Consider the following 14,267-nt stretch of genomic DNA (forward strand, 5'->3'; position numbering starts at 1 on the left):
AGGGGTAGAGTGAGAAGGAGAGAGAGATAACCCCAAGCAAGCTCCACACTGTCAGCACAGAGCCCATCATGAGGCTCAATCCCACCAACTGTGAGCTCATGACCTAAGCCAAAATAAAAAGTCAGATGCTTAACCAACTGAGACACCCAGGCGCCCACAAGACCTTTTTTTAAATTATTTTTTAATGTTAATTTATTTTTGAGAGAGAGACAGAGACAGAGATAGAGAGAGACAGAGCGCAAGCAGGGGAGGGGCAGAGAGAGAGGGAGACACAGAATCTGAAGCAGGCTCCAGGCTCTGAGCTGTCAGCACAGAGATCAATCCGGGGCTGAACCCACGAACCACAAGATCATGACCTGAGCTGAAGTTGGATGCTTAACTGAACCCAGACACCTCAAAGCAGAAGTCAACAAGAGGCCCCAGCGAGGATTGAACTCACAATCCCTGGTTTACAAGACCAGTGCTCTAACCACTGAGCTATGGAGCCTACCCCAAGACCTTTTGATTAACATGATTAACCTGAAAATAATTCTCTGTATCCTTTTCTCTCCCTCTCTCTCTCATACACACACACACACACACACACACACACACACACACACACACACACCAGATTTTGCTGTGAGAGCAGCCTCTGCTTCCAGCAGAAACCCATCCCATCTAGGCAGCGTAGTAGATGGTAGACAGTAGGCTCCTTGAGAAAATCAACAGTGTGGCTCATCTCTGGACCCCGCCTCTTCTCCCAAAGGACCTAGAACATGGCCGAGCACTTAATAAATATTTGGTTTATTTCTTCCATGTTGGCTTCATACAACAGAAGAAAATATTGCCTGAAATTAATATCAACTTGTTCAAATTCCTGACTCACTGTTTTCTAATCTCCAGAGGAAATATTTACCTCAACACCTCCCTCCACACTCATACAGTAATCCAAGAACCGTAGGAATTCTCTCATGCTACAAATATCTTCACATTAAATATGATTTTTGTACAAAAGCAAGTTAATTGCCTAGAAATAGGGAGGTCACATTCAATCTTTGGATAACAGCAAGAAGTCTACAAAACATCTTTATGTGTGGGGAGCACCCATGTTTATTGTACCAGATTCCTTACACAACGTGTCTCGATGCTCACACAGCTTGTTGAGGTGCTATAATTATCCCCATTTCACAGATGAGGAAATCAAGCAAGAACAACTATCAAGTGACTTGAAAGTCAAGGGCATACGTTGTCAAATGGCAGAGCCCAATCCCTGAAGGCTGGGTCCAGTGTGTTTTCTGCTGAGACTGTAGAAAGGCTATGGTGGCCTCAAGCAATTACTTACCTTTTTGGTCCTCACTTTTCCCATGTGTAAAATAAGGAGGAAAATATGACCAACTTGTGCAGCTCACAGGAGCTTGCCGCAAGTGAACTGCTTGGATCCACGTCAGGCACAGAGTACTATTGTTCTCAAACAGCCTTCTAAAACAGAAACACAGATCAGTAATCATTATTATATGGTGGCCTCTGCTGTTTTCTACAGAAGGGCTTTCTGGGTGTTCAGGACAGTAAGGAGACGGCTACTTCACTCATGAGAAATTTGGCTCTGACAAGAATGGGGAAACAGGAAGTAAATAGCCTGGGCCAGGTGTCTCCTGTAACAATTTGTTTTGTATAGCCCATTAAAAGGGGCTTTCAACGCTTGGTGATATCCAATGTCTATTTCCATTTTCCACTTATTATTCTGACTTCTAAAAGCATGTTCCCAGCACCTAAGCCATAAACACCCACATGGTGAAGCCCCAGCATTGCCGATGCCACAGAAACAAGACTCTTCAATCAGGTTTCACCTCCTGGGTTGCAGGAGAATCACAGAACGGAAAGTGTCTCAGTGATTGCCTTGTGACACCACTCTCCATTTTACTGAGAAGGAAACAGGCACAGAGAGGGGAAGTGGCTTGTTTTCTCAAGCTATCCCTGCATCAGCTCTATGAAATAGAGATCATCCTCCTTATTTTACATTTCTTCCTGCTACGCAATGTGCACCCAATACTGCAGCCATTGCAAACCACATGTGAACCCCAGTATACCCTGTCCTCGCCCCTCTGCCTCTCTGTCTTGCACACGCTATCCTTCAGCAGGGAATCCCTCCATATTGTCCACCAGGCTATTTCCAGCTTGTCCATCCAGCTCAGCTCAAGTCCCCATTAGGTCTCAGCTAGATCCTGGCAATAGGCTCAACTCGTCTCCCTGCTTCCGTTTGCCTTCCTGCAGATCAACTTCATTACTTTTCATTTAAATTTTAGTTAGTTAACATACAGTGCAATATTAGTTTCAGCAGGAGAATTCAGTGATTCATCACTTAGGTACAACACCCAGTGCTTATCACAACGAGTACCCTCTTTAATGCCCGTCACCCATCTAGCCCATCTCCCACTGACCTTCCTCTATTAACCCTCAGTTTATTAAGAGTCTCTTGTGGTTTGTTTCCCTCTCTCCTCTTCCCCCCCTCCTTCCTATATGTTCATCTGTTTTGTTTCTTAAATTCCACATATGAGTGAAATCATATGGTATGTGTCTTTCTCTGATTGGCTCATTTCACTTAGCATAATAAATTCTAGTTCCATTCACATCATCGCAAATGGCAAGACTTCATTCTTTGTGATGGCTGAGTAATATTCTTGTGTGTGTGTGTGTGTGTGTGTATAAGAATATATATATATATATATATATATATATATATATATATATATATGCCACATCTTCTTTATCAATTTATCCAACAATGGATATTTGGGCTCTATCCATAGTTTGACTATTGTCAAGAACGCTGTTATAAACATTAGGGTGAATGTACCCCCTTTGAATCTGTATCTTTGTATCCTTTGGGGAAATACCTGATAGTACAATTGCTGGGTCATAGGGTAGTTCTATTTTTAGTTTTTTGAGAAACCTCCAGACTGTTCTCCAGAGCGGCTGCACCAGTTTGCATTCCCACCAGCGGTACAAAAAGGGTTCCCCTTTCTCTGCATCCTCACCAACACCTGTTGTTTCTTGTGTTGTTGATTTTAGCCCTTCTGACAGGTATGAAGTGGTATCTCACTGTGGTTTTGATTTCTATTTCCCTGATGTTGAGAGATTTTGAGCATCTTTTCATGTGTCTTTTAGCCATCTGGATGTCTTCTTTGGAAAAGTGTCTATTCATGTCTTCTGTCTATTTCTTCTTTGGATTATTTGTTTTGTGGGTGTTGAGTTTGATAACTTCTTTATAGATTTGGGATACTAACCCATTATCAGATATGTCATTGTAAATATCTTCTCCCATTCTGTAGAATGCCTTTTAACTTTGTTGATTGTTTCATTTGCTGTGCAGAAGCTTTTTGTCTTGATGAAGTCCCAATAGTTCACATTTGTTTTTTGTTTCCCTGGCCTCCGGAGACATGTCTAGTAAGAAGTTGTTCCAGCTGAGGTCAAAGAGGTTGCCGCCTGTGTTCTCCTCTAGGATTTTAATGGTTTCCTATCTCACATTTAGATACTTCACCCATTTGGAATTTATTTTTGTGTACGGTGTAAGAAAATGGTCCAGTTTCATTCTTCTGTGGGTCCGCATCCAGTTTTCCTAATACCATTTGTTGAGAGCCTTTTTTCCATTGGATATTCTTTCCTGCTCTGTCAAAGATTAGCTAACCATATAGTTTTGGATCCATTTCTGAGTTTTCTATTCTGTTCCATTGATCTATGTGTCTGTGTTAATGCCAGTCCCATACTGCTTTGATGACTAAAGGTTTGTAATATAGCTTGAAATCTGGAATTGTGATGCCTCCAGTTTTGTTTTTCTTTTTCAGGATTGCTTTGGCTATTGGGGCTCTTTTGTGAACAATTTTAGGATTGTTTGTTCTAGTTCCATGAAGAATGCTGGTGGTATTTTGCTAGGGATTGCATTTAATGTGCGGATTGCTTTGAGGATAGTATAGAGATTTCAACAATATTTTTCTTCCAATCTGTGAACATGGAATATTTTTTCCATTTCTTTGTGTCCTTGTCAGTTTCTTTCATAAGTATCCTATAGTTTTCAGAATACAGATCTTTTATCTCTTTAGTTAAATTTATTCCTAGGTATCTTATTGCTTTTGGTGCAATTACAAATGGGATCAATTCCTTGATTTCTTTTACTGCTGCTTCATTATTGGTGTATAGAAATGCAACAGATTCCTGCACATTGATTTCATATCCTGAGACTTTGCTGAATTCATATATCAGTTCTAGCAGTTTTGGGGGGAGTCTTTTGGGTTTTCTACATAGAGTAACAAGCCATCTGTAAATAGTGAAAGTTTGACTTCTTCCTTGCTGATTCGAATGTCTTTTATTTCTTTTTGTTGTCTGATTGATGAAGTTAAGACTTCCAGTACTATGTTAAATAATAATGGGAGGGGAGCCTGGGTGGCGCAGTCGGTTAAGCGTCCGACTTCAGCCAGGTCACGATCTAGCCGTCCGTGAGTTCGAGCCCCGCGTCGGGCTCTGGGCTGATGGCTCAGAGCCTGGAGCCTGTTTCCGATTCTGTGTCTCCCTCTCTCTCTGCCCCTCCCCCGTTCATGCTCTGTCTCTCTCTGTCCCAAAAATAAATAAATGTTGAAAAAAAAAAATAATGGTGAGAGTGGACATCCTTGTCTTGTTCCTGACCATAGGGGAAAGGCTCTCAGTTTTTCCCCATTAAGGGTGATATTAGCTGTGGATCTATTGTATATGACTTTTATGATGTTGAGGTATATTCCATCTATCCCCACTTTGTTGAAGGTTTTTATCAAGAATGGATGCTGTCTTTTTCAAATGCTTTTTCTGCATCTACTGACAGGATCATGTGGTTATTATCCTTTATTTTATTAATGTGGTGTATCACGTTGATTGATTTGTGAATATTGAACCAGACTTGCAGCTCAGGAATAAATCCCACTTGATCATGGTGAATAACCCTTTTAATGTACTGTTGAGTTACATTTGCTAGTATTGTATTGAGAATTTTTGCATCTAGTTTCACCAGGGAAATTGGTATGTAATTCTATTTTTTAGTGGGGTCTTTGGTTTTGCAATCAAGGTAATGTTGGCTTCATACAACGGGTTTAGAAGCTTTCCATTTCTATTTTTGGAACAGTTTGAAAAGAATAGATATGAACTCTTCTTTAATGTCTGGTAGAATTCCCCTGGGAAGCTATCTGTCCCAGGACTCTTGTTTGTTGGAAGATTTTTGATTAGTGATTCAATTTCTTTCCTGGTTATGCATCTTTTTAAATTTTCCATTGCTTCCTATTTCAGCATTGGTAGTTTGTGAGTTTCTAGGAATTTGTCTATTTCTTCCAGATTGCCCAGTTTGTGGGCATAATTTTGCATAGTACTCTCTTATACTTGTTTGTGTTTCTGTGGCGTTTGGTTGTGATCTCTCCTCTTTTTTGTGTGTGATTTTATCCATTTAGGTCCTTTCTCTTTTCTTTTTGAGAAGTTTAGCCGGGGGTTATCAATTTTGTTTATCCTTTCAAAGACCTAGTGCTTAGTTTTGTTGATCTGTTCGCTCTTTTTGTTTGTTTGTTTCTGTATTGTTTATTTCTGCTCTAATCTTTATTATTTCCCTTCTTCATATGGCTTTAGGCTTTATTTGCTGTTAGTTTTCTAGCTCCTGTGGGTGTAAGCTTAGGCTGTGTAGTTGCTACCTTTCTTGCTTCTTGAGATAGGCTTGGATTGCAATATACTTCCCTCTTAGGACTGCCTTTGCTACATCCCAAAGGTTTTGAACTGCTGTGTTTTCATTTTCATTGACCTCCATGTATTTGTTTTTATTTCTTCTTTAATACTTGGCTAAACCATTCATTCTTTACTAGGATGTTCTTTAACCTCCACGTATTTTAGTTCTTTCCAAATTTTTTCTTGTGGTTGACTTCAAGTTTCATAGCATTGTGATCTGAAACTATGCATGATATGATCTCCAAATTTTTGTACTTGTTGAAGGCCGATTTGTGACCCATTATGTGATCTATTCTGAAGAATATTCCATGTATACTCAAAAAGAAAGTGTATTTCTGCTGCCTTAGGATAAAATATTCTGAATATGTCTGTTAAGTCCATCCAGTCCAGTATGTCATTCAAAACCATTGTCTTCTTCTTGGTTTTCTGCTTATATTAACTGCCCATAATTGCAAGTGGGGTGTTAAATTTTCCTACCATTATGGTATTATTATCGATGAGTTTCTTTATGTTAGTTATTAATCAATTTGTATACTTGGGCTTATCACGTTGGGGGCATAAATACTTACAATTGTTAGATCTTTTTGATGGATAGACCCCTTAACTGTGATATAATGCCCTTCTTCATTTCTTGTTACAGTCTTTGTTTTAAAATCTAATTTGTCTGATATAAGTATGGCTACTCAGACTTTCTTTTGATATCCATTAGTATGATAGATGGTTCTCCATCCCCTCACCTTCAAGCTGCAGGTGACTTTAGGTCCAAAAAGAGTCTCTTGTAAGAAGCATATAGATGGATCTTGGTTTTTTATCCATTCTGATACCCTATGGCTTTTTATTGGAGCACTTAATCCCTTTACATTCAGAATTTATTATTACTATTTATTATTATTGATTAGTATGATTTTTTAAATATAAGAATTTAGTGCCATTGTGCTACCTGTAGAGTTGGTGTTTCTGGAGTTGCTCTCTGGCGCTTTCTAGTCTTTGTTGCTTTGGTCTTTTTTTTTTTTTTTTTTTTTTTTCTCAGATCAAGTTCATTTTTCAACGTAAATCAGGCCATGACACTCTCCTGCTTAAAAGCCTGCAGTGACTTCCTAACACACTTAAGATAAAACCCCAAACTTCTTGCTCCGCCTGCAAGGTTCTGCAGGATCAGGCCCCACTTACTTCTCATTTCACTTCCTGCCACCCACCTTGCTCTGTGTTCCAGCCACACTGGCCTTTCTGCTGCTCCTTAAACAGTCTTATTTTTGCTGGGAGCCCGAGAGCTTTTACACCTGTTCTTCCTCCTTCTGAACCTCTTGCACTCAGATCTTCACAGAGGTAACTACTTATGATTCAGATCTCAAGCCACTTTCACTGACTCAGAGTCTGCCCATTATCACGTAATTATTCTGCTTCCCATACCCTGAGGATTTCTCTGATAACATTTCCAACTCTCTGGAATTATTGTGTGTGCATTCACTGTCTGTCTCTTCCACGAGATGCTCTACTCTATTATGGAAGGAATAGGGTCTTGTTTGCCAACAATCTTTACAGCCTATCATAGTGCCCGGCACAGAGTTGGTACTCAGTAAATACTTCCTACGTGAATAAGTGAATTAATATCCGGCAGAGCAACCCCTCAAGGCCAGAGTTTTCAAAAGTTACATAATGGTTTAATAAGTATGTCTGGTATCCTCCACTTTTCTGCTATCTGCTGTCTGTCAGCTGGGGTTTCCTATAATGGTCCCAAAATATTGATCTCTTCATGTAGGTTTCATGCATTGCTTTTCTCCAAATGACTCATTCTACCCATTCATTCTTGCTGAGAATTTGGTCTTAATCTATTCACCACGTTGAGATTGCAGTTCAAAACATGGACAGATGAAGTCTTCCTTTTGGTCAAATATGCTAGAGATTTCAATATCAATGTGTCAATTTTCTTCAGGGTTGACAGAGCAGAACCCTCATCCCACGGTAGCTCCAGCTGGGAGGGAACAGACCACTGCACAGGGAGACAGGAATTTTGGGATCTCATTCCCTCTGAGAAGTGATTTAACCATTATTCACTGTCTCATTACCTTTATCTTCTGAAGTACCTTGGATGTTTTCTGAGACCCCTTCCAAGACTAAAGTTACGTTCATTCATTCAACAAAGACAAGTATTTATTCCATGCCTTTTTACCAAGCACTGTCAAGATTCTGGATATCCAGCCTTGAAAAAAGTAGACAAGAAGGCCTCTACTTTCCAGAAGCTTATGTGATTCTCTAGAACATGATATGCTATTTAACTATCAAAAGATTTGATTTTATGTATGGCGTATTTTAATTAGAGAGAGTGAATGTCTTACATACTCTCCCCCACCAAAATGAGATTTTCTGTCTTCGCCTTCCAGCCTTATACTCTGCTTTCTACCAGAAGTGTAAGAAATCGCACTCCTTGCCTCTTCTTATGTCCTTGAGAAGTGTTTTGCCCACCCAGTTTTGGCTCCCTGTGCTTTGCCCTCTCCACCAAATCAGATGGGGCACAGAGTCAGCAGTAGAAATAGATCCATTGGTCTGTCCATAAAGAAAACACATGGGCTAGGTTTCAAGAGCCAGGTATTAACCCTTACCTTGCCATTCACTTGGCGTGACACCTTAAGAATGCCTCTTCATCTCTCAGGATCTCAGTTTCCTTATCTCTAAAATAGAATGTGGTCACCATGAGAATTCTCCTCTCCAATCTCCCACTGCACAGAGTAGTCATGCTGTCTAAAATCCATCACCACGCTGGCACCACCAGCCAAAGTCTGAGTGCACCAAGGCCACTTCTGGGAAAAGCAGGCACATTTCTGGAGGATGTGGGACTCCACAGACCAATGAGTTTGGCCCTACGACTCTCCATCAGCTTTACTGAAACTTTCTTGAATGGCACTTCTGTCAGATACTTATGCTACTCAATCCTGCCTTCTCTCTTCGTGGTAGTAAGACTTGTATCATGGTATGATGGCTCCCCCCCGTTCTCCACTGCTCCTTCTCCATTTTCCCTCAAGGGCAGTTTCCATAATCAGTCTCTTTCACATGTAATCCAATTTTAGCATCTTCCTCTTGAAGGACCTGAACTAACACATAGAGGCAATACCTCATCTTCCTGCCTCTTATATTGTTTTAAGGATGGTGTCAGTGAGAATGTTTTCCAAAGTACAAAATGTTTTTTAAGATATAAATCATCATATGAAAGGCATAGCATCATTCATCCTTTCATTCATTCATTCAGCAGTTAGGTACTGAACACCACCCCGAGCCGGGCTCCAGGCAAAGGATCTGGAGACAGAGGGATAAGGTTCCTTCCGGAGCAGATCACAGGCTAGAGGAGCTGTCCAGGTCCTTCATGACCTTGAACTTAAGTAACAACACATTTTTAGTAGGGAAATGGAAAAGAAAGTAGAGTAAGAAGGAACGATGACAGAATGAGGCAAAAAACAAGTAGCCATTATTTCAAGTCACTGCAAGTGTTAGATTGTGCCTTTTCTAGTATATGCAAGCGTTTTGTTAATTGTGCTCTACTAAACGCAGTCCGCTGCTCCCCTCCTGCCAGAACCTTGCAGCACGGGCGGCTTGTTGGCATGCAACGGTTGTAACGCTTTTGCAGGGAAACTCTTCAACTGTTGTCACCATTTCGTGGCCCAGAATATTCAGCTCAACAACAGACCTCCAAGAGAATATGCTCTGTGTTGTAATTTTCCAAAGGCGACACAATGATAAAACCCAAGCAGATGGAAAGATGATTGCAGTGGACGGGTAAAGCTGTTAGCAGTTTCCATTTGTAGACAAAACCATTATTTTTTTAACAGATCGCTGCCAGAATTTGATGAATCTGGTACTCTTTGCACCCTCTGCCTTGCCGAAAGCCCTGTGACTCTGTCAGACTTTGAAAACAGTTGCAGGATGCTATTTTTGTACATTTGTTTATGTCGAAGGCATTAGCTCACAGGGTTTCACATTTAGTTTGCTGTTAATCTCTAAACTTCCATTAATGTATAGTTCCCAATCCTGAAAATTGGACTTCAAAATAAATGGCTGTGTGATCATCCTTTATTTAAAATATTACGGCACCCCATCACTCTATGTCAAGGCCAGGCTTGTTTATGGCAGTGCTTGATTACATAATTACATATTAGAAATCATTTGTAAGGAAAATTGATTGGTGTACTTTACAGCAAAGACTTCACCAGAAATAACCCTGTTTCTTGTTGGAGCGGGGCACCGGGTTCGAAATGACACAACCTCAAAAGCCTGTCACCATCTTGTTTATTTCTCCTAACAGGAAGGAGCCATTGCCCAGGGAGAAATGAGGGACAGAACTGGTGGCTGTGAAAAACTGTGGTCCACAAATCAAGCTTTAGGCAGCGTGGTGGGGTACGGGAAAGGGTGCTCAATAGGGATTTATGAAGTTCAAGTGGTAGCTTCACCCCTGCTGGCGAGTTCTATGCAAATCACTCAGCTTCCTCAAACCTCCACTCCTCCATCAATAAAATGGGAATGCAGCAGGGAGTTGCCCAGGCTCAGCAGTGGGCAATGTCCATGCAGATGCATGGGAGTTGAGCAGAATCTCGAGCCTCAGATGCGTTTCACTGCAGACGGGAAAACTGATGGACGATAGGTGGATGGTAGTTCCTCCTCGACAGTGACAGGATCCCTAAGACCTTGCCCACTCAGCTTCCAGGCAGCCCCAGAGCTCCCAGACTGAGGATCTCCATTCCTTTCTATCATGCTTTCCTGTCCATGTGTCTCTTCCCCAGCCAGCGATCACTTTTTCTTCAAGATCTCTGCCAGTAGGATATTTTGTTCTGCAAAACAGGCATCCAAATCTGTCCGTGGCAAGTGTTTGCAGCCTATGTTTCTAGCTCTGGGGAAGATGATCTGTTTCTCGTGTGATTTGGGAGTGAGGAGAGCATACCAATTAAAACCTCAAATATCATCAGACCATGGATATAAAATAATAACAGCAATAATAGTAATGATGCTATCCCCCCAATAGAATGGATTATTCTGAGGAACAAATACCATAACCATAAGGACTGTCTTAACTCTAGAAGTGCATATTTAATTTAAAGGATTTTTTTTAATTTATTTATTTAAATTCAAGTTAGTTAACATACAGTGTAGTATTGGTTTCAGGAGTAGAATTTAGTGATTCCTCACTTAGATACGACACCCAGTGCTCATCCCAACAAGTGCCCTCCTTAATGCCCATCACCCATTTAACCCATCCCCCCACCCACCTCCCCTCCAGCAACCTCAGTTTGTTCTGTGTTTAAGAGTCTCTTACGGTTTGCCTCTGTTTTTATCTTATTTTTCCTTCCCTTCCCCTATGTTCATCAGTTGTGTTTCTTAAATTCCACATATGAGGGAAATCATATAATATTTGTCTTTCTCTGACTGACTTCTTTCACTTAGCATCATACACTCTAGCTACAATTAACTTTTTGTTCGCTTGTTTTTTCATTTCTGGAGTAACTCAGATTTGTTGAAGAACAAGAAAGGAAATGCACATGAGCAAAATAGAAGAGGAAGAAGAAGAAAGGGAAAGAGGAAGAAAGAGAAGACAGAACTATTCATAATTTCTGTTCATAATCCCTCCATCCAAATAGAACCACCACGAACAGTTTGTAGACCGTGGTCTTACATCACTCCCTGCGAATGTACACCAAAAATTTACAAGAGTGAAATCACACCGCGTACACTATATTTCTTGCATTTGTAACTCAACTATATATTATAAATCACTTCCCATGTTGTATCTCTGTGCCCCACTTTGAACAGTCGCATTGTCTTCCATTGCAAATATGCACCATAATCCCAAATACACCAGAAACTTCTTTGTTACCGTACCTTTGGACATGTACTTACTCATTTCCAGCTTCCAGGCATTTTTCTGAGGGTGGTTTTGCCATTATGAGGGCAAAACATAACAACTGTACCCAGACCAAAGATTATCTTGGACAGCAGATACGTTGAACAAGATTGCAAATGAGACCTTTCCTTGTCCATTCACTTGTCTCTTTATCAGCTAGGCAAGCTTCTTCAGAGTGTTACCTCCACCTGCTGTGTGACATGTGTGAGCTTCCTGAGGGCAGCTGTGATGCTCTACTTACCTCCTCAAGGCCCAGGCTCCAGCACATAATATACCTTGATAAATAACTGTCAAACTAAACTAAACTTTTCCCCATTCACGAGTAAATGCTTACTCATCACATAAGCCCCAACTCAAAATCACCTTTCCCCCATGAACACATAGCTTGGATTTCCTTCCACAGTTAACTCCATGGTATTTTATCCATGCCTTTCAGTAGTTATCCCAATAGATTTTCTGTGTGTCTGCATATCTTTCTCTCCCTACATGCTTATTTCTTATCTCTGCACCTAACAGAGTCTGGCATGAAATAAAATGAATGAACATCCAGAGATCGGGGGTTTGGGGGCAGCTGGCATAAAGTCAAACAAAATGCTGGCACTAAATAAATGTTTGTTGAATTAAATAAAATTGAACGGAGTTGATTTGAACTGAATTGAACTGAATTTGATGCTAGGATTTCCAACAGCAGAACTGAATGTTTCTACCTCTTTATCTCTAGTTTGAAGCCTAATGATCTTACTGAAGCCCAATGATGGATGAGTATGGCATAAATTCTTTCCCCTTTCTCACCCCTCGAAACTCAAAATGCTGACACTTTTCATGCCCTGTTGGTTCTTTTCCTTCTTACAAAGGATGAGGTCGGACACGGTTTACTTGCAGTGATTGTATCGATCTTCATTCTAGAGGTGCAATTGGATCTTCCCCTTGCAGGTGAATTGTCATTGACCTTTACTTGGAGAGACAGATTCTGACCATGGGATGCATTAGGGAAAGCCAAGACTCAGTATTTGAATGCGACCAGCCCAGTGAGATAAAATTTTTACCCAGGCAAAACTAACCCTCATCAGCGATTTGAATAAGCTCCATCATGTCACTTCCAAAAGAGTTTCATACCAAAATGGGTTTGAAGGCCGGGCAAGGGAATGTGAAATTGTATAACCATTCAAATCAAATAAAATCTGTAACCTTTTCAAGTTCATCACTGCCATTATAATTCACATATGTAGTACTCCAGAGAATAGCGAGGACAAGAGCTAATTGAGTGAAAAAATCTGAGTTGAGTATGAGAACAGCTTGGAACAGGGTTGCCCAAAGTATAAAATACTTTAGTAAGTATTGACTCAGCTGTCCTTGAAAGCACTCTTGCAAGAAAAAATATACTCATCCCCATTTTACAGAAGGTAAAACCAGGGCTCAGACAGAATGAGGAATAAACTGAAAAGAGCAAAGCTGGGAAGAGCTCTGGTATCAAACCACTGGTTCTTTCTACTGTATTTCGCTACTATGTGATTTTGTTTTTGTGAAATAAAGCTGTTCGTAAATGCTTTCCTGCGCATTATCTCATCTGATACTCTCAGCTCCCTGCTGCTGGGGTCAGTGGCTGCTTTTGGCTCCCCCCTGAGCCCTTCCCCCAGACTTTCAGCAGAGATGAGCTACTGCCCCCACTTACTACACTGCTTTCTCGGGAACAGCCCACACCCAGCAACCGGGAGATGTGGGGGACTTGTGTCCAGCTTCCACCTAGACTCGGACAATTCTGAAGGGCCATCCGCATTCCAAAATGGCCCCACGAAATCAACTGAGACCTGTATTGTAAGTGCGATACCTTCTCCCTCCCACCTCACTCCCCGTCTGCTGTTGCTCCCCAAAGTACTCCCCCATAAGCTCCCTATCCATAAATCTTTACTTCAGAGTATTTCTCACGGAACAGAAACAGAGAGTTAGTGCTAGGAGTGGTCAAAAGGACAGACTTTTAAATGGGATTTTGGAGCCGGGTCACTTGCCAGCTGGTGGACACGGGGGAATCCGTCACAGGGAGGAGAGGAAGTACTAACAGCCCGAAGCATAACGAGGCAGGAGTTGTTACAGTTTTGCTGGTGGAGAACTGAGGTGCGATGCCGGTGGGTGGGAATGAACCAGCAGGGTATTATCTCAAATATTGCTGAGATTTAGGAAAACCAGTGGTTGCAAGGACCATGGAAGAGGATGGTTTTTACTGGAGGATGCGTCAGACAAATGCAATGAAAGGCTGAGCGTGCTCAATCACAGATTTAAGAACAAATGCAAACCCCAGAGGATCTCCCTGGCAGCATATAGGCTCCTCGTCTCCTGCAGCCAGAGGACAGAAAAACCTAAGGATCAGACCCAGGACATAAGTATAGAGGTCGTGGGGTTCAGAGGAGATTAAATTCTCACCCCTGGGAAGCTTGTTCTGTTGTGGTGCAGAAAGGAGTGGGACCCCAAGATGCGGGATGGAGACCTTGGGGTCAGTGCCTCAGAAGGACTCTGTAGGTTCTCCTGACCCCTATGGCCCTAGAGAAGTGACCATTCTTCCACCTTAAAGCCTAGTTCTCCTATTTCTTGTTTGAAATATTGCCTAAGTTTCACGATAACATGAGCCACCTGCCCCTTCTGGGTTTGTCTCCATCTCCAAGCGTGGCCACCAGAC

The 14,267-nt window shown here is 41.4% G+C and overlaps 1 non-coding gene across 1 annotated transcript; it reads right to left on the reverse strand.

Annotated features, from left to right (window-relative positions):
• Window positions 1-414: 414 nt before the first annotated feature.
• Window positions 415-487, reverse strand: TRNAT-UGU. The gene has a single exon. It is a non-coding gene; the product is annotated as a tRNA-Thr (tRNA).
• Window positions 488-14,267: the final 13,780 nt, after the last annotated feature.

The sequence above is a fragment of the Leopardus geoffroyi genome, chromosome B1 (genome assembly GCF_018350155.1).
Source record: "Leopardus geoffroyi isolate Oge1 chromosome B1, O.geoffroyi_Oge1_pat1.0, whole genome shotgun sequence".
Classification (NCBI taxonomy): Eukaryota; Metazoa; Chordata; class Mammalia; order Carnivora; family Felidae; genus Leopardus; species Leopardus geoffroyi.